The sequence below is a fragment of the Trichosurus vulpecula genome, chromosome 2 (assembly GCF_011100635.1).
Source record: "Trichosurus vulpecula isolate mTriVul1 chromosome 2, mTriVul1.pri, whole genome shotgun sequence".
NCBI lineage: Eukaryota > Metazoa > Chordata > Mammalia > Diprotodontia > Phalangeridae > Trichosurus > Trichosurus vulpecula.
In genome coordinates this window covers 411,549,195-411,573,315 of record NC_050574.1, presented here as the reverse complement: position 1 = coordinate 411,573,315, position 24,121 = coordinate 411,549,195, and positions in this window count along the sequence as shown.

Sequence of the window (24,121 nt, the reverse complement as noted above, 5' to 3'; positions counted from 1 at the left end):
TTAATTTGGTTTCCCACATAGACTTCCCTACTGAGGAGATAATGTGCTGACTGGCTAAGCAAATATTAAACTGCTTGGGCGGCTATATTTCTCATTGTAAATTACTAAATTGATTTTCTGGTACAAATCAATCTCATGTGAATTTGAACAGCATGAGCTAGTTTATCTCATGGCCTAATCGTCACTGGATAAGCTGACCATCAAAGTACCTGCAGAATTCCTTAGAGGCCAGAGGACACAGGAGTACAAGCTTCGAGCCCTTTTCTGACAATTACCTGTTTTCCATAACTACTCCTGCCATTACTACCATCTCTACTACTACCATCCCTGTAACTACTACTTTTTTTTTCATGTGTAGCACCTTGCAGCGCACCCCGCCCCCCGACTCATACCGGGACGGTTCCCTTACCAACAAGTTCCCCAAAGTTCAAGGTGCTCTGTGGTACACTGCTCAAAACCATAATCATGAGCCCCCTCCAATGTGTTTACTTTTTACTAGCTGGCCAGAGGACTGTAGCCAGAATGGCCTTTGTTTTCTTTGAATGACTCAGTTTACCTCATTGAGCTTCCCTGGACGCTGGGGCTTGCTCTTCCGGGGCAGGACCAGAACTTCCTGTGTGATGAGTCATGGGGCTGGCTGAGGGGAGGTGTTAGCTCCAGAACCTGGTCTACCCTAGGGGGAGGAGCCAACTCAGGAACCAATCGGCCCTGGTCATTTGGGCGGAGCTTGATGATGTCAAAAACCCTATAAGAGGGGAGAGGACAGCTTGAAGATTCTCTCTTTCCTTTTCCGGTTGGAGCCAGCGACAGTTACGACAGTTACGTCAGTTACAGCGACCGTTACATCGTCAGTTACAGTTGCAGCTTCAGTTTCAGAAACAGACACAGCTGAGGCAGGAGCTGCCAGCAGCAGAGCTGATCTACGGGAGGAAGCTGAACAAAGACTTCAGTCCAGTGGGTAATCTTATTACCATAAAAGGGGGAAACATGATTTTGCTTTACGCAATCATGTTTCTCTGTAGCCTCCTGGTTACTCTTTCAAGGCGTACTTATTGGGCCTGGAAGATTATGATCAACATATCAAAATGGGGCTTCTGGTTCATGGGTTGGTTACTGTGGAGCCTAAATAAATGTTTTGATTCTTCTGCCTTCTATTTTGAGAGTTTCTTATATCCGGCGATTCCGAACCTATCAGACATGTTTATGATCCTCTTTGAGATTATAAACTCTGCCCTCCTGATACATTTGGCGTCACGAACAGGATCGCTAGGTATAAGATCTCTATTTAGAAGCAGAACAATTTCAGAGGAAGAGATGAATATCCCAGGATGGGAGGATCCATTTTATTCCTCCCTAGCAAAAGAATTGGCTAAAAAAGCTGGACCCTGTGAAAACTGGGAACCAAGGCTACGGAGAGGAGATCCTAGGGATTTGGAAAAGTGTTTACGAGAAGTTGGGATTCAGTCAGGGGCATCACTATCTAGGCAAAGCTGGATAGTGTTATCAGCCTACCGGCTAGTATACGAAAGATTGAGATTAAGTGAAAGACATGGGGGCACTCCTACCCCACAGGAAGAAGAGGAATCTCAGATAGCAGGAGACCAAACTGACTCAAATGAGAACTTTTCTATTAATGTGGCTAAGAGCAACAGGAGACCAAAAAAGCCCAGAGTGCATTTCAACCCAGCCCAGAAAGAGCCTGACTGCCTGCTTCGTCCTAGCCATGGTGGCAGAGGAAGTGAGTGGGGAGAGAATGAGACAATGTTAGGGGTTGAGGCACAAAACACTACTGGGGTTCAGGATGTGCCTCACACAGAGAATAGGAGATGGTTAAATGATCAGACAAGGGCTCGACCCATACAAAGGAGGAAGACAGAAACCCGAGGTGAAGATTCAGTTACAAGGGAAATTCAGGAAGATTTCTCACCGCAAGAGGTCACAGATATTTTGAGTAGATTCAGCCAAAGAATAGGAGAACCATTGATATCTTGGATGGTAAGACTCAGTGATCAAGGGGCCGGTGGAATATCAGTAGATGGGACAGACTGCATGAGATTCATAGGTATCAGCCATGATCCTCTAGTTCAACAAGCTTTTAGGGAACATCATCAGCAAGGAGATGGTGATAGCAGGACTACTCTGTTGGCATTAGCCGCTGTGGGATGCAATAAGAGATATGCTACTGATTCTATGTGGCCCACTGAGCACAGACCCTGGTATTCACTTAGAGATTGTATCATGAGACTAAAGGAGGAGGTAATGAAGACTGCCATTATGACAGGAACTGCAGACAAATATTACAATGATTCAATGGAACTGCCTCATAGGAATTTAATAATTAGGACAGCTCCCCCTGCTTATAAACAACTAATTTTGAATTTATTACTTGGAGAAGTAGGGAGCCGTCTTACAACAGTGATAAATAAGATTTTACAGTTATATGACTTAGGTGACTGGGGAAGGGATAGATCTCCTCAAGAGAGAAGGGTGAATAACCAGCAAACTTGGCGCCAAAGGAGAGTAACAAGAAAAGAAATGTTTACTGCTTTATTGAGAGCAGGAGTAGGCTTTGAAATGATAGATGGAATTCCAACCAATGAATTATATAGAATGTACAGAGATAAAGGCCTTGATAACAGGAGAGATAGGGAAATCAGAACTGCTCCTGCAAATGCTACAGATGTTGAACCTTCATACCCAAGTGAATCACATGAAAGGGAATACTAGGGAACAGGCCAGGCCCCAGCCCAAATTAAGGAAATACACAGGCTGGATTGTAGACCTCACATTAACTTGACCATATATTGGAAAAATGGGTCAAGTACGGTAACTGAGGCATTAATAGATACTGGGGCCGAGGCCACCCTTATTTATGGAAATCCAGACAAGTTCAGCCATGGAACTCCTATTACCATTACAGGACTAGGAGGGACTGAAATATCAGCCAGACAAGTTAAATTGATGATGAAAATTGGACAGTTGCCCAAGAAAGAATATAGTGTGGTTATTGTGCCTATTCCTGAATACATCATTGGAATAGACATTTTGAAGGGTATGACCTTAAATTTACCTGAAGGGAAATACCAATTTGCTGTGAGGAAAATAGGCATTAATGCAGTCTTAGTGGGGAAAATCAAGATGGATCCAATCACTTTGCCCGAACCTTCTGAAGTAATTACTTTGAGGCAATATCGTGTGCCAGGTGGGCAAGATGAAATTGCCAACACTATAAGAGAATGTGTTGAGGCAGGAGTGTTAGTCCCTACAACTACTCAATGGAACAACCCTGTCTGGCCAGTCCGAAAGTCAGATGGAACATGGAGGATGACAGTAGATTATAGACAGCTGAACAAAGTGACTCCTCCCTTGTATGCTGCTGTCCCAGACACGGTTACTTTAATAGAGAGAATACAAAAACATGAAGGGACTTGGTATGCAGTTATTGATTTGGCCAATGCCTTCTTTACAATCCCAATAGACCCCAAGCAATGGAATCAGTTTGCTTTTACTTGGCAAGGCCGACAGTATACATTTACACGCCTGCCGCAAGGATATATTCATAGCCCAACTATTTGCCACAGGATTGTAGCTGAACATTTGGATGAATTAAAGTTACCTGGTGTACAGCTTACACATTACATAGATGACATCATGATACAGGGAAAGAATATAAAGGAGGTGGAGGAGAGTTTAGCATTATTAATTGACCATATGAAAAGCAAAGGATGGGAAATCAACCCCGCAAAGGTTCAAGGGCCAGCTCAAACTGTAAAATTCTTGGGGATACAGTGGAATAGAGGACTGCGAGAAATTCTCCCACAAGCTCGACAAAAAATCCAGGATTTTCCCACCCCTACCAATAAGAAAGAGGCCCAAAAGTTCATAGGGCTGTTTGGTTATTGGAGACACCACATCCCACATTTGGGACAGATTTTAAAACCCTTGTATAAAGTCACCAGAAAGAAATATGAATTTGACTGGGGACTTGAACAAAGTAGAGCTTTTGAGGAAGCAAAGGCTGCTATTCAATTAGCTCTAGACTTATGGCCTATGCAAAATGGGCCAGTGGAGTTACAAGTGACTGTACAAGATGACTATGCAAATTGGAGTCTGTGGCAAAAACAACAAAGCCGAAGTGTACCTTTAGGCTTTTGGTCAAGGAAACTGCCCTCATCTGGAGTGCAATATACACCTTTTGAGAAGCAGCTGTTAGCTGCATATTGGGCTTTAGTAGAAACTGAGCAACTAACTCTGGGTCATGAAGTGGTATTAAGGCCTGGAATTCCAATTATGACTTGGGTAATGAGTACCCCAGCTTCTCACAGAATTGGACATGCACAAGAGGCAAGCATAATCAAATGGAAGTGGTATATTCAGAATAGGTCCAGAGCAGGCAAAAATGGAGTTTCTGCTCTACATGAATCTGTGGCGAACATTGATACTGAGAGCAATGAAAAGCCCCTTGAATCTAAGCAACAGATGGTACCATCCTTAGTGAAATGGAATAATGGATATGACGGACTAAATGAAGAACAGAAGAAACATGCTTGGTTTACTGATGGGACAGCAAAATATTTAGGACAGGAGAGACATTGGAAAGCAGTAGCCTATAACCCCTGTACAAGGAGAACTCTGGAAAGTTCTGGGATAGGTGGAAGTAGCCAATATGCTGAACTGATGGCAGTGCATCAGGCCATCAGAGCAGAGAAAGGAGGACAGTGTCATATATTTACTGACTCGTGGGCGGTAGCTAATGGATTAGCTACGTGGATGCCTATATGGAGGAATCAGAATTGGGAGATTCATGGCAAACAAGTTTGGGGTAAAGAGTTATGGGAAAATATATGGGACATGTCTTTGGTTACAGATCTGTCAGTTTTTCATGTTGATGCTCATGCAACCCTGACCACACCAGAACGTGAGTACAATGCACATGCGGATCGACTAGCAAAGATTGCTACTGAATGTATTGTCCCTACTCCGACTCCAACTGATGACCCAGCCTTAGCAAGATGGGTCCACCAGACTGCTGGCCATTTAGGGGTCCAGGCCACCCATCGATGGGCACAGGATCGAGGTATCAGTATTTCTCATGCGTTGTTAAAACAAATAACAGAGGAGTGTTGTATATGCCAATTAGAAAAAGAACGAACTCTTCCTAGGATAGTTACTGGAGAAATAGCAAGGGGAAAAGTTCCAGCCCAAATTTGGCAGATAGATTATATTGGCCCACTACCCCAGGATAAAGGATGTAAATATGTATGTACGTGTGTTGACACCTATTCAGGTGTACTAGTGGCTTGTCCTTATAAAGACGCAACTCAGAAAAACACCTGTAAAACTCTAGATATTGTAAGTTTATATTATGGAACCCCAATGCAGATTCAAAGTGACAATGGGTCACATTTCAAGGGCAAAGAAGTGAAAAGATATTGTGTGTTGAATAATATAGAATGGATATATCATATTCCATATTACCCACAAGCATCTGGGCTAATTGAAAGAATGAATGGATTGTTGAAAGAACAGCTGAGAAAATTAAGCTCAAATAATTCATATCGACATTGGAAGGATAATTTGTCTATTGCCTTACGTAATTTGAATAATAGGCCCTTAGGGGGAAGTACACCTCTAGCCAGAATGATGACCCCAAATCTGCAGATCAGAGAACAGCAAACATGTGAGATCCAAAACATTGAATTTTGGACTGTGAGGGAAGATGTCCCACTACCAAGTCCAGGAACACCTGGTTCAGCAGGATATGATTTACATTGTATAGAGAATTTTAGGTTAAATAGGAAAGAGATAAGAAAAACCCCTACTGGAGTATGTATGAGAATCCCCAAGAATCATCTTGGATGGATATTACCTAAACCAGGATTAGCGGCTCAAGGAATACATGTATTGGCTGGAGTGATAGATTCTAATTATCAAAAAGAAATTGTTGTGACACTCCAGAATATGGGTAAAAAACCTGTACAATTTTGTAGAAATGATAGGATGGTTCAAGTCATTATTATCCCCTGTGAAAAAATACCCTTTGTGAAAACTGACCCTCCTCCCAAAATAACTACTAGAGGGGCAAAAGGGTCTTGCTCCATTGATAGAATAAAGTCAGGAGCTAAGGTATGGGTAAAACGGAAGCCAGATGATATTCCAAAGGCTGCAGAAGTTATAGCCCATGGGAAGGACAACACTGTAACAGTTGTTTATTCAGGGGAAAATAATTACCAAATCGTACCCCTGAACCATATATTTTACCGTGAATAGGTTATAATAATAGATTCACAGACTATTCTTTTTGTCCTTTGTTTTGGCTAACCTTGTTGCTAGTTTTGTTTCCTTCAGGCTTAAGCACCCTGCACTTTCCGGTGACTGCCTAAGCATGTAGCATTCTTGGAATTCCTGCCAGCTCGTTAAAGAAATGACCTCTGGAATGGGACTTTTTGGGGGCAGGGCCATCTCTACATCCAATTTCAGCATGAAGAAGCTATGGAAAATGAGACCTTCACCCCTCACCCCAAGATTTTGAGCCCCAATAGTTCAAGGGGGGTGGAAATGATGATAGTGTTCTGTTTACTTATTTTGTGTTATCCTTGCTGTGTTGTTTTATTGTTATGATATTATTGATCCTATGTAATGGATACAAGGATTTAGGGGTGGACATTTGAATTATTAATAATTATTTTGGGGATGATTGATTGAAGAGATTATTTTGCTGGGATCTAGGGGTGGATCGCATTTGAATCGTTAACCAATGTTTGGGAATGTCACTGAATGATATGTTTTGCTTTATAATGAATGATATGTTTTAGTTTCCTTTGTAATTGGATCACAATGTATGTTCTAGGATACATGGCTGATTAGATTATGTATCCTATAACAAGGGGTGGAGTGTAGCCAGAATGGCCTTTGTTTTCTTTGAATGACTCAGTTTACCTCATTGAGCTTCCCTGGACGCTGGGGCTTGCTCTTCCGGGGCAGGACCAGAACTTCCTGTGTGATGAGTCATGGGGCTGGCTGAGGGGAGGTGTTAGCTCCAGAACCTGGTCTACCCTAGGGGGAGGAGCCAACTCAGGAACCAATCGGCCCTGGTCATTTGGGCGGAGCTTGATGATGTCAAAAACCCTATAAGAGGGGAGAGGACAGCTTGAAGATTCTCTCTTTCCTTTTCCGGTTGGAGCCAGCGACAGTTACGACAGTTACGTCAGTTACAGCGACCGTTACATCGTCAGTTACAGTTGCAGCTTCAGTTTCAGAAACAGACACAGCTGAGGCAGGAGCTGCCAGCAGCAGAGCTGATCTACGGGAGGAAGCTGAACAAAGACTTCAGTCCAGTGGGTAATCTTATTACCATAAAAGGGGGAAACATGATTTTGCTTTACGCAATCATGTTTCTCTGTAGCCTCCTGGTTACTCTTTCAAGGCGTACTTATTGGGCCTGGAAGATTATGATCAACATATCAAAATGGGGCTTCTGGTTCATGGGTTGGTTACTGTGGAGCCTAAATAAATGTTTTGATTCTTCTGCCTTCTATTTTGAGAGTTTCTTATATCCGGCGATTCCGAACCTATCAGACATGTTTATGATCCTCTTTGAGATTATAAACTCTGCCCTCCTGATACAAGGACACAATTGATTGAAAGCAAAGGTATTTAATGAAATAGTACAGTAAAGAAACAATAATAGATCTTTCATCAAGTAGAAACACCTAGACAAAAGGCATTGAGAGGCACACATATAAGGACCCTGTATAGCTAGACCAGGGTGGGGAACCTGTGGCCTTGAGGCCACATGGGGCCCTCTAGGTCCTCAAGTACTGCCTTTTGAATGAATTCAAACTTCACAGAACAAATCCCCTTAATAAAAGGATTTGTTCTACAAAGCTTGGACTAAGTCAAAAGGCTGCACCCCAGGACCTAGAAGGCCACTGGTTCCTTACCCGTGAGCTAGACCGTGTGTGGAGGGACAAATCATGTCTTTGTTGTTATGGGGCTGCCAATATATTCTAATAATGTTATTATACTGCTCCTGCTGGGCCTGTTTATTGATAGTTTCATGTGGTATGTAGTCACTGCTGGGTGTTGATCTTTGCCGGTCTCATAGGCTCATGGCTAGATCGTCCTTTGCTGACCCTCTGGTCACTGTCAGTCCCTGCCAGGCATGGCTCCCCTTGGACATGAGGTAGTGGAACTTTTCTGTGTTTCTAGCTTCCGGCTTCAGCCAGACTTCTCTGTGAGGTACTATATTTTCCCTACAAGGGGATCTGACATCTTTCTTTTAGCTTAAGCTCCAGCTCTTTTATAAAGATAAGATCCTTGTTTACATATATCATCATCAGACTTAGGGGAAAATTCTTACTTGCTTTTTCTCTGCTGTATGGAGAGTGAGTGTTCCAGTCACCAGAGCCTCAGCTGTGATAGGTTTTTCCTCTCCAAAAGGAGAGTCCTTGCCCCAGGGGCCAAGCACCTTGAAACCCAAAATAGCCAACCAAATAAATATTGCCTGCAGTCATTAATCTATTTCTTGACTTCCACTTCCTTCTCACTAGGATACTTTATATTTGTGCCTTTTTCAGACATAGGCTATTCCAGTATCTCAGGGACAGCTTAGAACTGGAGCCTGTAAGCTTTCAGTGCTCCCCAAGTGGTCTGATTTAGGGAAACATCTGATTGTTGCACTTCCTCCCCCCCCCCCCCACCTTCTTGAGATCTGCAATTTTCTGCCTGAGCTTGGGTCTCAGTACCAGTAAACTGCTCTTGGACCCAAGCTAGGAAACTGCTTTTCTCACTGTCTTAGAGTGATAGAACCACAGGTCCCCCTCTGGTCTGGGATTTCTGCCCTGGTTATTCCTTCTTAGGCTTCAGATTGGGCTAGAAGCTAGAGCTGACATCTTGCTTCATTCCTGGGGTTAGAGTCACAATTCTGTTATTAACGTCTTAATTTGTTCCTCTAGGCCTAAGGCCTTCCTTATCCTAGAATGCCATCTGGGGCACAGGTCTCCTTCCCAATCCACCCTGGAATTGTTACTCAGAACTAGATAGTGAGCAACAAAGCTGCTTTGGGCAGCACACACTTCTGGCCAGACACTGTCACCAGTGTCCACAGACTTCTCAATCTGTCTTCCTACACCTACCTAGGCTGGAAAAGTGATTCACTGTGACATTTTCTTTGATTTTTCCTGTTAGCATTCAGTTTCATATGTTTTCTAGATTTGTTTGGAGGAGTCTGGGGATAAAGGAACTTTCTACACAGCTTTATGCTATTCTCCCATCTTGGCTCTGCCTCCCCCATGTTTATTTTTTTAAATCTAGATAAGTGATATCTAGAGGATTCCCCTTCTTGCCCACAAATTCAGTAATACAGTCCAGAAAAGGAAATAAATTTAGTTTGCCATGACCTCTTCTTCATGAAACGATTCTGTCTCTTTTGTGATTTATACTTTCAGTTTTCAGATGTTCAACTAACCATAATTTTATAGTCCATTCTATATGTAGGAAACTGATTCAAATGTATAAGAACAAAGCTATTCTCCATTAGATAAATGGCAAAGGATATGAACAAGCAATTCTCAAAAGAAGAAAGAAAAGTTATCAACAAGTACCTTAAAAAATGCTTCAAATCATTAATAACAAAGAAATGAAAATTAATACAACTCGAAGGTTCTACTTTACACCCACCATACTGGTAAAGATGACAAAAAAGAAAGTTATAATTAATAGGAGGGCAGTGGGAAGACAGGAACCATAAACTACTGCTGGTGGAGCTCTGAACTGGTCCAACAGTTCTGGAAAGCCATTTCATACTATACTAAAAAATACATTTATACACACCAAAAGTCAACTGTGTTTTTACTCTTTGGCCCAGTGATACCATTGGCATTATTAGGCATATATACCAAGAGAGAGGATCAAGAAAGAGGAAAAAAGACCATACATACAAAAATATTTGTAGAAAAAAAAAACCCAGGAAACATTGATTGACAAATGGCTGAACAAATTATGGTATACAAATGGACATTTCCAACTGGATTCCCTATAGATATCTCAACATGTCCCAGGCAGAAATCATTATTTTTTCCTCCAAATCCCACCTTTCTTTTGAACTTTCCTATTATCGATGAGGGTACCATCATTCTCTCCAACACTCAATTTGACAATTGTGGTAATGTCCTCTATTCCTTAATCTCATTTAAGCCATATGTTCATCAGTTAGCTACTTTACCCTTACAATTCCTCTTGCATACATTCCCTTCCCTCCACTTACCCAGCCACCAATCTAATTTAGAACCTTATGATTTCTTGCCTGGAATACGGCAGCAGCCTCTTCATTGGTCTCTTTGTCTCAGGTCTCTCCAATTCATCCCCCACACAGCTGCCAAGGTGATTGCTCAAAGTGTAGGTCAAGCCATGTCACCCCCTCTCACACATACATATGACCTTGCATTCAATAAATTCCAGTAGCCCTCTATTACCTCTAGGATAAACTCCTTGGGTTGGCATGTGAAGTTCTTCACAACCTGACCCTTCCTTAACCTTTCTAGTTTTCTCATACTCTGCTCCCTTCAAGAACTCTTACTGACTTACATGCTGTTCCTCACATACACAGCTTTCCATCTCCCATCTCAGTACCTTTTCTGCGCTGGATTTTCCCCCCTTGACTGGAATGCTGCCCCTCTTCACCACCATTTTTTAAAATCCCTGGCTTCCTTCAAGAATCCGTCCAAACTCATCTTCGGCAGAAGACCTTTCCTGGTCTTGTCAGCTGCTAATGCCTTCCCCTTATTTTATATCGACTTTGTATGGATCTTCGGTGTACTTAGTTGTCTTCCTCATATTAGAGTACAAGTTCTCTAAGGGGAGGAAGAAACTGGCACATCGTTAGTGCTTAATAAATGCTTATGTTATTGCCTAATAAATGCTTATTGATAGACTGATTGAACTCTCAACCAGAGGGTTGATCTCACATCTACCTCCATGAGAGCTACCCCTCTTACAAGGGTCCTTGCCCTGTAATCTCAAGAATTAGATTGGGGGGAAGATGCACCAAATTGATCAAAGACATTGCTGATCACCCCTCTTTCACGTTCCTCTCTCTACTCTTCTTCACCCAAATGTTCTCCATTATGCTTCTCCACTTTGGTTCCTGTATTTCCTCACATGTGTAAACCTTCTTAATTAATATATTAATAAGTAATTAATTAATCATGGGTGGCTAGGGGGTTCAGTGGATAGAGTGCGGGGCCTAGAGTCAAGAAAACTTATCTTCCTGAGTTCAAATCTGGCCTCTGACACTTATTAGCTAGGTGACCTTGGGCAAGTCACTTAACCTTGTTTGCCTCAGTCTCGTCATTTATAAAATGCAATGGAGAAGGAAATGGCAAACCACTGTACTATCTTTGACAAGAAAATTCCAAATGGGGTCAGGAAGAGTAGGGCATGATTAACAACAATAAATATTAATATGTAATAATCAGTCAACATATAATTATGTTATATATTATAAAATTATATGTTATATAATCATATTATATTTATATTATAAAGTTATGTTATATATTCTTATGATAAAAAAAATTAGTATATACCTACCTAGCCCCCTTTAACGTATTATGTTTCTTTTTTCTTTTAGAGCTGGAGTATTTATTGCTTTTTTCAGGCAACACATTCACATTTGACCTTTCCTTTCCAAACTTTGTTATTAAGGATACCTTTTTAATTTGAATTTTTTTAATTTATGGAGTAAAACAAGTACTTTCATAATTAAAGCATTGGCATAATTAAAAAATGATTGCACATGAAACTACAAATCTATATCCATGCTGAGACACATTCCATGCATGGTTTTTATCCCACCAAGTCTTCAGTGATGCTTAGTCATATTTGTCTTCTTGCATTAGAATCTTTTGTATTAGAATCTCTTGTGGTAGTTGACTTCAAGATTTCCCAGTTGGAACTATTACATTTATAATATGGCACTACTAGTGTTAATACTTAATTTTGACCTGTGAAAGTTTTAATGATTAGATTCAAATCAAATTTTGATAAGAAATTTCCCACTTATGCACATAATTAAAGCATTTTTAGATTTCTGAAGGATTGTTTTAAATAATTTCGCTTATTTAAAGCACAATTCTTCTGAAATTATGTGGGTTAGGATCAGAGTTTTTTAAAAAACAAAACTAGAATAAGATGAGGTTTTTTTTAATGCAAATATCACTTTTCTAGTTAAGAGGTTCCAAATTCTTCCTTCTAATTTAAATAAATGATATCCTTTAACTATCTGCCAAGCTGAATTTTTTTAAAAAGTAGCATTGCTAAAACATATGTAAGTCAAGTTCAAAAGTTATATAAATATGACAGGAATAGAAGCGCGGGCAAGAGGACATAAATTGCTGTTGCTATTTAAAAACTTTCCAAAGGAAAACTGAATAGAGGAATCAATGAAAAAGTTGGCAGATATACATTTAAATGCCGGCTAGAATCATTTCGAGGGTTTCAGACTTCCACACTAAGATCACTGAAAGCACATAATATAAAATAAATGACCCCAAATTTCCCAACAAATTGAAATACTTATGTCTTTGAACAAATATTTCAGGATTATGACTGTATTTCCCTTTATGTGATAGATGTGTTCCTGAAAAGTTATCTGTGAGATGATTTTTAAAGTAGCAACACTAGTAGCTGGCATTTATATAATACTTTACAATTTACCAAAGATTTCCACATACTTGATCTCATTTGCTGTCTACAACAACCCTGTAAGGTAATAATTTTTCCCCTTCCCGCTTTCCCCCCATCCTCTTTATAAATGAGGCAATTGGGGCCCAAGTAGAATTGCTTAATGACTTGCACACAAGGACAGAGACTGAACCAGTGATTTCATTGGAATAGAGAACTCCCAAGCAAGGAAGGTCCTTCTACATGTCCAAATGTGCCCCTTCTTGTCTTAGGGGGCACCAGCCAGTATGTGTCAGAGGTCCTAACCACGTCCGCATGACTCCTAGGCTGGTTCTCTCTCTTATGCCAAGTTGCCATAGTAGCTACTTCATAAATATTTCTTGAATTTTAAAATTTAAAATTTGTTGAATTTAAAAATGCTCGAGGATACATATCCTAAGGGAACTCACTATTTAAATAAATCATATAAAAGAAATATTCCTGTAGTATAGCAAATAGTCACCTTGTATAATTTATCTGTTTTATAAATTTGAATTCTCATGAAACCCATTTTCTGAAAGGAAGCCGTGTTTTATTCCTTTTGTAAAAAAATATCCCTTGGTATGACATTTCTTAGTTCATTCCATGTTAAGGACAGCTGACTTGAGGGTTTATAACTTGCTTTCCACAATTCTCTTATTTGATCCTTGTGACAGCTCTTGGAACACGGGAACTTCCATCCCCATTTTATTGATGAGAAAATTGAAGTTCAGAGAAGGAACTTAGTCACACAGCTGGGATAGGAGCAGGTCAGAGACAGGATTCAAATGCAGATCTCTCCTTAACTCCAGGTCAAGTGTTCTGCCCTGAAAGTAGAGGCACTCAAATAAGAACAATGGTTATCAGAGGCTATATCTTTTTGCCATTCTGTCACTTCTGATGAAAGGCAGTATGATCCAAATGATGGAGGGTCAGTATTAAACCTTAGTCTTGTCACTGATACATATTAACTATGAGCCCATGAGCAAGTTACTTAACCCCTCAGAATATAAATTACAAATGATGAAGCAGAATTTTTTTTTTGGATGGAGGAAGGTAGGGCTAGTGGGGTTAAGTGACTTGCCCAAGGTCACACAGCTAGTAAGTGTGTTAAGTGTCTGAGGTCAGATTTGAACTCAGGTCTTCCTGACTCCAGGGCCAGTGCTCTACCCACTGCGCCACCTAGCTGCCCTGAAGTAGGATATTTATAAAATGTTATATGTAAAAAGTTAGACAATTAGAAGTTGGATTGAAATCACTCAATCCCATTGGCTTGTTTCTTTCCATATGGATATTTCCCCTTTCTATCTCTCCTCAGTCTCCAACCACTGACAAGTAAAAGGGGCCCCTCTGCTTCCAGCCTCTGTAAAAGAAGGGCAGATACTTGGTCTCTGGAGGGAACTGGTTTGGGAATTAATTGTTGAGGGGACTCTGGCATTTGGATATGTAGCATCTTTGACCTTCAAATAACTATGGTCTTTCAACAACTGCAGAGCTGCTGGACATATGATGGAGACCTTGTAAGTCTAAGGACTTATGAATGGATTTTTATCATTTTATTGAGGAGCAAAGACTAGTTATTAGGAACATAGAATCTTAGATTTAGAGCTAAAAGGAAGCCCAGAGGTCATCTAGTCTAATCACTGGTTAAAGGTCACCGTTTAGAAATGGTAATAAATATTTTGTTACTTGATTTACATGAATTTACATTGTATCAGGCAGCTAACATCAGCAAGATAATAATAGCTCCAGCATTTGTACATTGCTTTAAAGTTTACAAAGTGTATACTGTAGCATTAATGCTACTTGCAGCTGCTGTGGAGGTATAAGACCAATAACACCAGCACACAGGAGGGCTGCTAGCACAGGTTCTTTGATCTGTTTTTCTAAAGGAAAGCAACTTTAAAGGGGTCAACAATCTTACTTTAATTACATTCACTAATTAAGGGGAAAGGTCAGCACCCTGAACAGGGAGAAAATACAAACAGAGAAATTAACTCAGAGGTCAACAGACCGCTCCAACTGTCTGAACAAAGTAATACAGCCACCTACATACACCACCAGATCAGGGAGCACTAACATCTGAGTAGTTGGGGGACTCTTAACAAATGGCTACTCAGAGTCCCTTCCAGGAAATCAGAAGGTCTTTCTCATGAGTGAGCCCCCAAAGCAAAATCTCCCCTCAGAATATATATACACTTTTGGCTAATAGGCTCAGACCCAGAAGGCATCACAACCCTCTTGACTCAATGCCTAATTAGCTTAGTACCAAAAGGTGTGAAAGCCTTCCTACAAGCAAGCCTCCCCTAAGCAAGCTTCCCTTTAGGCAAGTTCCTCCCCCAGTGGGTTCTATGTGACTCAGGATGTATCACTGCTGGCCAGAGCTCAAAGCAGTAAGACATCCATGAAACACATGTGGTCACATAGGCCTATTAATAGACAGGGAAGATTTTCCTATTCTATTATTATTACATATACTTATCTCATTTGATTCTCACAACAGTTCTGTGAGGTAGGTTCTTATATTTTAATGAGATCTCATTTTACAGAGGAGGAAACTGAAGCACAGAGAGGTTAAATGATTTGCCAAAGGTCATGCAGCTAATAAGTATCTAAGGTAAGATCTCTACTTAGGTCTTCCTGATTCACAGTCTAACGCTCTTACACCTAGCTGTCTCTATCAATATAAATAATTTGCATTTGCACTTTGTTTTGTTCAAGTGCACGCTCTTTATTCCCTGGAAAGCCTTAAGAATAGATATTAAATAAACAAGTGTAAAAATCACATAATAGATTTATTCAGGACAAACTGATCATAGATCAGTGAATCTGATAAAAAAAATCCTCATGATGTTTTGTACAGCAGAGAATCACAAAAGTGGGCATAATTCACCATGCATGATGTTATTATATGTTAACTCCGAGTAGTGGAAAGGTGCCAGACTAAGCCTTGGAGGAGTCCAGACCATACCTCACATTCCTAGCTTCTCTGCTTCTTTCTGTCAATGCTATCATCTTTTTTCTCAGTTATCCAAACTAGAAACCTTGAACTCATTTTTGATTCTTCATTCTTTCCTTACCCCTTGCTTTCAGTTGATCACCAAGTTCTGTCAGTTCTTTGGAAAGGTCCTTTCCAGCTCTCCATTCTATCAAAGTGCAGACTCACAAAGTCTTGTTTTAAGGCATCACAGAATCTCAAAGTAGAAAGACACCTCAGGTGCCGTTCAAATCTTTTGTTGTTGGCTTTTGTTTTTGAGCCACGCTTGACTCTTCTGTGACCCCATTTGGGGTTTTGTTGGCAAAGATACTAGAGCGGTTTGCCATTTCCTTCTCCAGCTCATTTTACAGATGAGGAAACTGAGGCAAACAGTGTTAAGTGACTTGCCCAGGGTCACACAGTTAGTAAGTGTCTGAGGTCAGATTTGAACTTAGGAAGAGGAGTCTTCCTAACTTCAGACCTGGAACTCTGTCCACTGTACAACTTAGACTGTGGCAATGTACACGTAAAGAAGAAACAAAGCAATCAAAATAGGAATGCTATTAAATTAGAACGATCAAGTCGGACCCCCAGAAAGAGATAAGAGAAGGCACCTTCCCCAATTCTTTGCAGGGGTGGGGTAATATGGGTTTGGAATATTAAATACATTAAACCTTTTCAATGAGTAACTAGTTTTGTTGAACTTTTTTTTTATTCTTTTGTATAAGGAATAGCTCTCTGGGAGGCAGAGCAGGGCTAGATTTGTTGAGAAATATAAATGATGGAAAAACAAAATATATCAATACAAATTCACTTTTTAAAGAATTTCAAAGAGATTTCCTGAATCTAAGAAACTCCAAACAGCTCTGTTCTCATACAAAAATCTATTTGTGATATTATTTTTGCTATTGATTAAAATTGTAGAAACAATAAGAGCAACATATTACAAAATAGAAACTACATTTCAGTCAGTCAAGCAACAACCATTTATCAAATGCTCACTATACAGAAAGCACTGTGCTATTAGCTGGGGATACGAAAAAAAGCAAAAACATCATTCCTGCCTTCAAAGAGTTCACATTCTAATGTGGGAGAGAACATATAAATAACTAGATGCAAAAGAAATATATACAGAGTAGATTAAAGATAATCTCAGAAGGGAAGGATGAGTAGTTGGGGGGACCAGAAAAAGTCTGTTGCCCAAGGGGAAATTTGACCTAAGTCTTGTAGGAGGCCAAGGAAACTCAAACGCTGAGGTGAGGAAGAAGAGCATTCAAAGTTTGGGGAACAGCCAGCGCAAAGGTCCAGAGACTTAAAGATGGACTGACTGCCCTGTATGAGAAACAGCAGAAAGGCCAACGTGGCTGGATTATAGAGTGCATCCGAGGTGTCCTCAATGCCTCTCCTGGTTGAATAGCCTTCTCCTGTGATGACAAAATAAACTTCTTTTTGTTAACTATTGAATAACCTATTTGTGTTTCATTTTTTTCTCCTAATATTGAACCTAAAATATTGGGGAACAGGTCCAAGTCAGTCCCAAGCCAGAACACATGGCCAGAAACCATGCCCCAAACTCCCATGTGTCTACCAGAACCTATTAGAACCTGGAAGGACAACTCCTATATGGGAATAGTCCTTGTTACATTTAGCTCAAGTACTATCTCCTTTGTTAACTCATCATATATCTCTCCTCTCCTTTCTTCCCTCTCTCCTTCATCTTTCTTCCTCCCTCTTTTTCTCTCTTTCTTCCTTTTTCTTCCTTCCTTTCTTCCTTCCTTCCTCTCTCTCTCTTTCTTTCCTTCCTCCCAATTCTTCCTTCCTTTCTCTCTCTTTCTTTCTTTCCTCCCATTCTTCCTTTTCTTTCTTTCTTTCTTCCCTTTCTTTCTCTTTCTTCTTTCTTTCCTCCATTCTTCCTTCCTTTTTCTTCCTTCCTTCCTTTCTTCTTTCTTTCTTTCTTCCTTCCTTCCTTCCTTCCTTCCTTCCTTCCTTCCTTCCTTCCTTCCTTCATTTTTCCTTCATTTACCAAGGAGTAAAATGGGGAGCAAGCAGAAACCTCTTCCCTCCCATCTTCTACCAGGCTATGTGGCTTGCCCAAGCAACAGGGCCATGTCTAATCAGCATTCCAAGGACAGGTATTTATTTAATCGTAATAGGATTATATCTGAAATTATTGTGGGGGAGGTACTCAGGCCAGATCAGCTTCAGAAAGAGTTCAGATTTTTAGATCTTCTGGAACCAGGAACCAGGGACAGAGCCTCAATACAGTTGTGTGTGGGAGGGAAGGTTAGGGGTGTGGCACCCCCATGATCTGGAAAATCCGTGTGAAATTTTTTGGCCCTCCCTTCATACCAGAGAAGAAGTCTGAATTTTTTCTTTTTCTTTTCTCCTTGGTAAATGAATATCACCATAGAAATGTGTTCATATGCATGCATATACAGTAACTTAAAAAATAAAATATGTTGATAATATACAATACTATACATATATTTTATGCATTTCTGTGTTTCTAAACTTTTTCTGTGTCGTCTGCTTGGCCTTCATGTGTCTTCTGAGGCTTCTGCAAAACTCTCCCAAAATTCCCGTTTAATTTCTTATGCTGACCGGAGATATATTGAAGGTTTGATGGGGAATGTCGCCATGTGGAAGGGATAATTGTACTTAGAACCCAGCCTTGCACAAGGCAGAAGTTCAATGAATATTTTCGAATGGGTGGATGAACTTCTACCAAAAAGAGGAATGAGAACATTTCTTTCAGACAGCAAAAAGAACACAACAGAGCATTCCACTTGTCCCCTTTCCTACATCTAGACTCCAAAAATAGCCAAGAGAAATCGAGAAATCATTTCTAACGTGCGTGTTGGTAGGAATCTAGATAATATTAGGAATGCTGGGGCGGGGGTGGGGGGTAGATAATGCTGTTATTACCCACTGCTGTAAAAGTGAATCATCATCCTAGTTTGCAAAAGGCCTTTGAGGCAGAAACCAAACCATACCCACCCCCTATGCCCCGGAATCAATAAATAATAATCACTTAGATAATGGGAGTGTGTAAAAGTTGCCAGAGTTTGTTAGGTAAGATCCTAAAAAGCAGACCTTGACCTACTAGTTCTGCCACCTTTCAGAAATTCAGGTGCTGACAGCAGTAGCCTGAGGTGCAAGTCAGGGAGGACAATTATGTGGAGAAAAAGGTCTTGCATTTCCTCCTTAAAACTAAGGAGGGAATTCAGACAATACCCAAGGGTAAAAATATGAGCAAGTGTGGTATTAAAAACTCCTCTGAGGCTCCATTTACTCACACAGAGCCATTTTGGTGGAATTCAGCAAAAACCAACAACAAACTTCGACGCACCACAGCTGAATTTAGTGAAAATGATCAATTAGGAGATTCTACCTGGTCCCAAACAGTTTGAATTTGTGCATTTTCCATTTTTAGCCTATTGTTCTCACTTTGTACAGAGGATCTAAATGTGGATTGGAAAAAAAAGAGCTGTGCCTGAGTGGTATGTTCTTCATATTGACTTTGCCCAGATTCTAAATGATTTTTTAGAAATGGGTATAAGAGTCTTTCCTTCCATCAAAGCAAACGCAATTTTTGCCATCATTGCTTCTGGATGTTTCCAAGGTAGCTAGGTGGTGCAGTAGACAGAGTGCTGGGCACAGAATAAGGAAGATCTGAGTTTAAATCCAGTCTTAGACACTCACCAGCTGTGTGACCTTGGGCAAGCCACTTAACTTCTGTCTGCCTTAGTTTCCTCAGCTGTAAAATGGGGATCATTATCCCACAGGGTGATTGTGAAAATCATATGAGACGGTATTTGTAAAGTACTTAGCACAGGGTCTGGCACCTAGCGGGTGCTTGTTCCCTTCCCCTTTCTATAAGGGTCAAGCCTTATTACAACAGTAAAAATATCTGTATCACTAAAAAAATTTCCAAACCTTGTGGTGAAGTCCACTTATTTTATTTTATTTTATTTTTTGTTTTTTGGAGTCCACTTATTTTAATCAGAGTTGGATTAAACACAATCTCACTATAACTCACAAATGTGGTTGGCTACTTCAGTGGCTCGAAATGAGCTTTGATTCATAGAACCAAAGAGAGGGAACATCAGATTTCTTTTTTTAAGTACGAAGTCTGATTGGAATAATAATAATTGACATGGTTCTTTAAGTTTCGCAAACTGCTTTGAATACGTTATCTCGTTTGCTCCACAATGTCAGCCTTATGAAATAATTACCACGGTTATTATAATCAGCATTTGATAATAACTTGTAATAAATAGTATTATGTATAATATACAATAACAATATCAACCAATAAATGATTGCTTGATGTAACAATAATATATGACAATATCAATCAATAAATTATTTATATTTATAATATATAAATATAATAATATTTATAATATTAATATTATAATAATATAGCAATATAATAATGTAAATTATAATATATAATAATAGAATTTATATGGCACTTCAAGTCTTGCAAAGCTTATAGGTGAGGGTAATAATAGCACCTATGTCATGTGGTTGTTGTGAGGACCAAATGAGAACACATATGTAAAGCACTTTGGAAACTGTAAAGCAGGAATATAAATGCTTGTTATATATATTTTTATATATATATATATATTTTTATATATATTTATATAATATAAATATTGTTATCATTATCCTTATTTTATAGATAAGGAAACTGAAGCAAAGAGAGGTTAAGTGACTTGCCCAGGATCACACAGCTAGTACGTATCTGAAGCTGGGTTTGAACTGAGGTCTTCCCGTCTAACACCCTATATACTGTACCACCCAGCTATCAGTAAGGTGAGGTGAAGAAGGATTCAGTGAATTGACCGGTAAGTACCTAAGGCAAGTCCCTTCTGATGCCATATCTAGTGCATTTGGTCCCCTATGTTACATCATACCACTTCCCTGTAATATAACAGTCTGTAATAGTCATAAATTAGGAAGGATGGCTTTTTCTTTTGATTCTTTTTATTTGGAAAACAAAACAAACAAACAAACAAACAAAAAACCCCAACCAACCATGATTAAATAGCTCTCTTTGGACATTATTCAGAGCTATGATGAGTCACTGTGATTGGTAGTTTCTCTTCCTGCTAGGCTTCGTAAAATGTGGAGCATGTTCAAAAAGGGCTGACCCAGTCATTTGAAGAATGATTCTGGTACAAAGTAACTGGTCATTATTATAAACAAAGGAGGAAATGAAAAGGTGAAATGACATGTGAAGGGAGAGGCAAATATTAATATTCCAGAGATTTAGTGAAGAGTTAATGAAGTGAAATAATAAACTGGGGTTTAGAGCAGTTAATGTTTATGTTAATGCTGGTGCAAAAAAGAAACAGAAAATGGTTGTTTGAAACAGGTGTCTTTCTAATGGCTTTGAGTTTGGTGAAGAATGGGAGAATGAAGTCTGATAAAGATAGGGTTGGGCAGCTAAGTGGTCAGTAGAGAGAGCACTGGGCCTGGAGTCAGGGAGACTCATCTTCCTGAGTTCAAATCCGGGCTCAGACACAACTAGCTCCATGACTCTGGACAAATCACTTAAGTTTCCTCATCTGTACGATGAGCTGGAGGAGGAAATGACAAACCATTCCAGTGTCTTTGCCAAGAAAACTCCAAATGGGGTCATGAAGAGTTGGACACAAATGAAAATGACTGGACAACCGCAACAAAGGTGGGATTAGAGAGAAAAGGTGAGAAGAGCCAAGGGTAGATCCGGGGCCCATGGAGAAAGATCTTTCCCTCATCTTATGTCCAAGGTTGCTGAAAGAAGCTGTTTGGCCCTTGCTAGAAGTTTGGAAATCATGGATTTGCTAGTTAACTGCTTGTCAGGAGTGTTGTAGAGAGGATTCAGGCAGCAGGAAAAGGTTAAATTAGTCGATTTGTAAAGATTCTACCATATCCATATCTCATTGAAGAACCTTTTAAGGTACCTGCTCATTTATCAACTAGGAATTATTCCTATTTTATAAAATAATTCAAAGCAGGGGCAGCTAAGTAGCACAGTAGATAGAGCACCAGCCTCAAACACTTAACACTGACTAGCTGTGTGACCTTGGGCAAGTCACTTAACCCCAATTGCCTCGCCAAAAAAAAAAAATAATTCAAAGAAAAGTATGTCCCATGACCAAAGGAATTAATCTCGGGAGAGCCAAATACAATCTAATTTTGATCAGTATGCCATACTTTTTTTTAAACAGTAGATCCTCCTTTGCCTTTTCCTCTCCATATTCTCTACCAGTTAGAGACAGAGGGCCATTTCTCTGGTGATCAGGACTGACAACAATATCATCTGTCCTGCTACACCAAACTTGAGGGAAATTAGCAAGGAGACCAACCTCTCATACTCCAGGCACAGAAACATACCTGTTCTCTTAACAAACTGAGTGCTGTGCTCTCCATGCAGAATTCACATCTCTTTTATTACCCCAGATATGGATTGAACTGGCTCCCAGGAGTCTCCAGCCAGCCCCTCAGTTCAACAGCCTGCATCCCTGGCAGTTGACTTCAGCTTTCTAGGACCGATTCGGTCCCTTCCTAAGTGAAAACCTTGTGTTCATGACTTTCCTCAGCCTCTGCCCCAACGTATGAGGTTAAACTCTTTGCAATGGAAATCTTTCAGCCACAGCCCAGGAAAGGTGTCATCCCGGCACCACCCCAGGGTGAGTCTGGGAGGAACAATAGGCTCAAACATCCTCCGGTCAATGAGGGAAAAATTTAATTGATCTATTTCCTTCAAGGCTGTTTTTTTTTCTACTCTTTACTGTCCATTTTCCAACGTGTAAAATTATCATCTCTGAATGGCATAATGAATTCGTTCCCACCATAAATACTGTGTTTAGGTTTATTAGCATTTGGGAACTGCTGGTAATGGAAAAATTGAACCACATAAAAAGAGACACATGATAAGTGGCTCTGAATTTAGCACCATTTTATTGAGTACCCTAGCATAACCTGTTGACAAAACAGTCAGACACTTTGGCCTTTCATAACCTCTACTGAAAACTCTCAGATGGAAATAAAACAGTTCTCTTTTAAAGCAATGAAAATAGGCTACAAAAACAAATACAGTACTTTCCTACAGGTTAAAACATGCTCTAATAGGGGCTTAAAATGTACTAAAAAATTTTAAACAGAGAGATGACTAAAAATAGAGAGCAAATGTAAATAACCTGGGATTTTCTTTTCTTCTTTCCTTTTTCCTTTTGCTAAGCTACTTTGGAACAGAGATTTGCAGGTGGAAGAGATGACTAAATAATAACTAAAACTAATCTTTCTCATGATCTAACCTCATTACATTCTTAATTTAAACTTCTTAGCAAAGAACTATTGAACTGTGCACTTAGGTGTTCTCTATGTCCTGAGGAAGAGTGAATAGTCTGTCTAGAATGCATTCTGACATTCTAGTAGGGAGCAGCTAGAAAAGCAAACCAGTGGTGCATACTTGGAGAGTCCAGAAGAACAATAGGCTGGGCAGAGATGCCCCTACCCCACCCTCACACCTTACACACACACACACACACACACACACACACACACACACACACACACAGAGCTAACCTAGTGAGCCCAACAAAACAGCAGTGTACTTGGCAGGAACACAGAGCCCTATGAAGAACAGGTCTAGTGAGAACAGAAGACATGCAAGGTATTTGTGAGAGGGTATGATCTATTTATATGGGGTGATTTTTTTAACAAATTTTACATGAAATAACTTTGATTTAAACTAATTGCATTGTCTAAGTGACTAGGAGGAAAGCGAACACATTGATTGGAGCTTAAAAGCTATTGTTTTGAATGGATATGAACCCACAAAAGTACCTTGAACTATTATGTGTCTCCCACCTCCCCCATGAGGGGGAGTGATAGCTATTATGAGGACCTCACATATTGGGGAGGTGTACTACATCAAACAGAGTTCTTTTTTCCCCAAGTATGGGACAGATAATTTATTCCTACATGCAAAAGGAATGCTTTAAAACAGGACACCCATAAGTAGGCATTTGATAAAACATACTAAAAACTGGATTCAGTAACTTAATTTAGAACTATTTTTTAAAGCAGCACTTTTCTCATTAGCATACAAGTTACAGTCCCTGGGATGCTAATGTTTAAACCTTATCTGAACATAAAGCAGTTTGCCAGACTGCTAATTAGGCATTTTACATTTCACCTTAGCTCTGCACTGTCTAAACAAACCCTGGTACATGTTTGATAGCAAAATGGACAAGTTTAGGTTAATACTCTTGTTTTTCAGGGTTCTGGCAGTTTGCATAATGACCAATTTTAAGGCATGAATTGTAAGTATTGTTGAATAATATATATGTGAAGAAGTTTGCATTTTTTTTCCAGCATGCTTGTTAAACAATTTTTTTAGTCTTGTCCCAAATCATTTAGAAGGAATAAAAATTAGGTCCA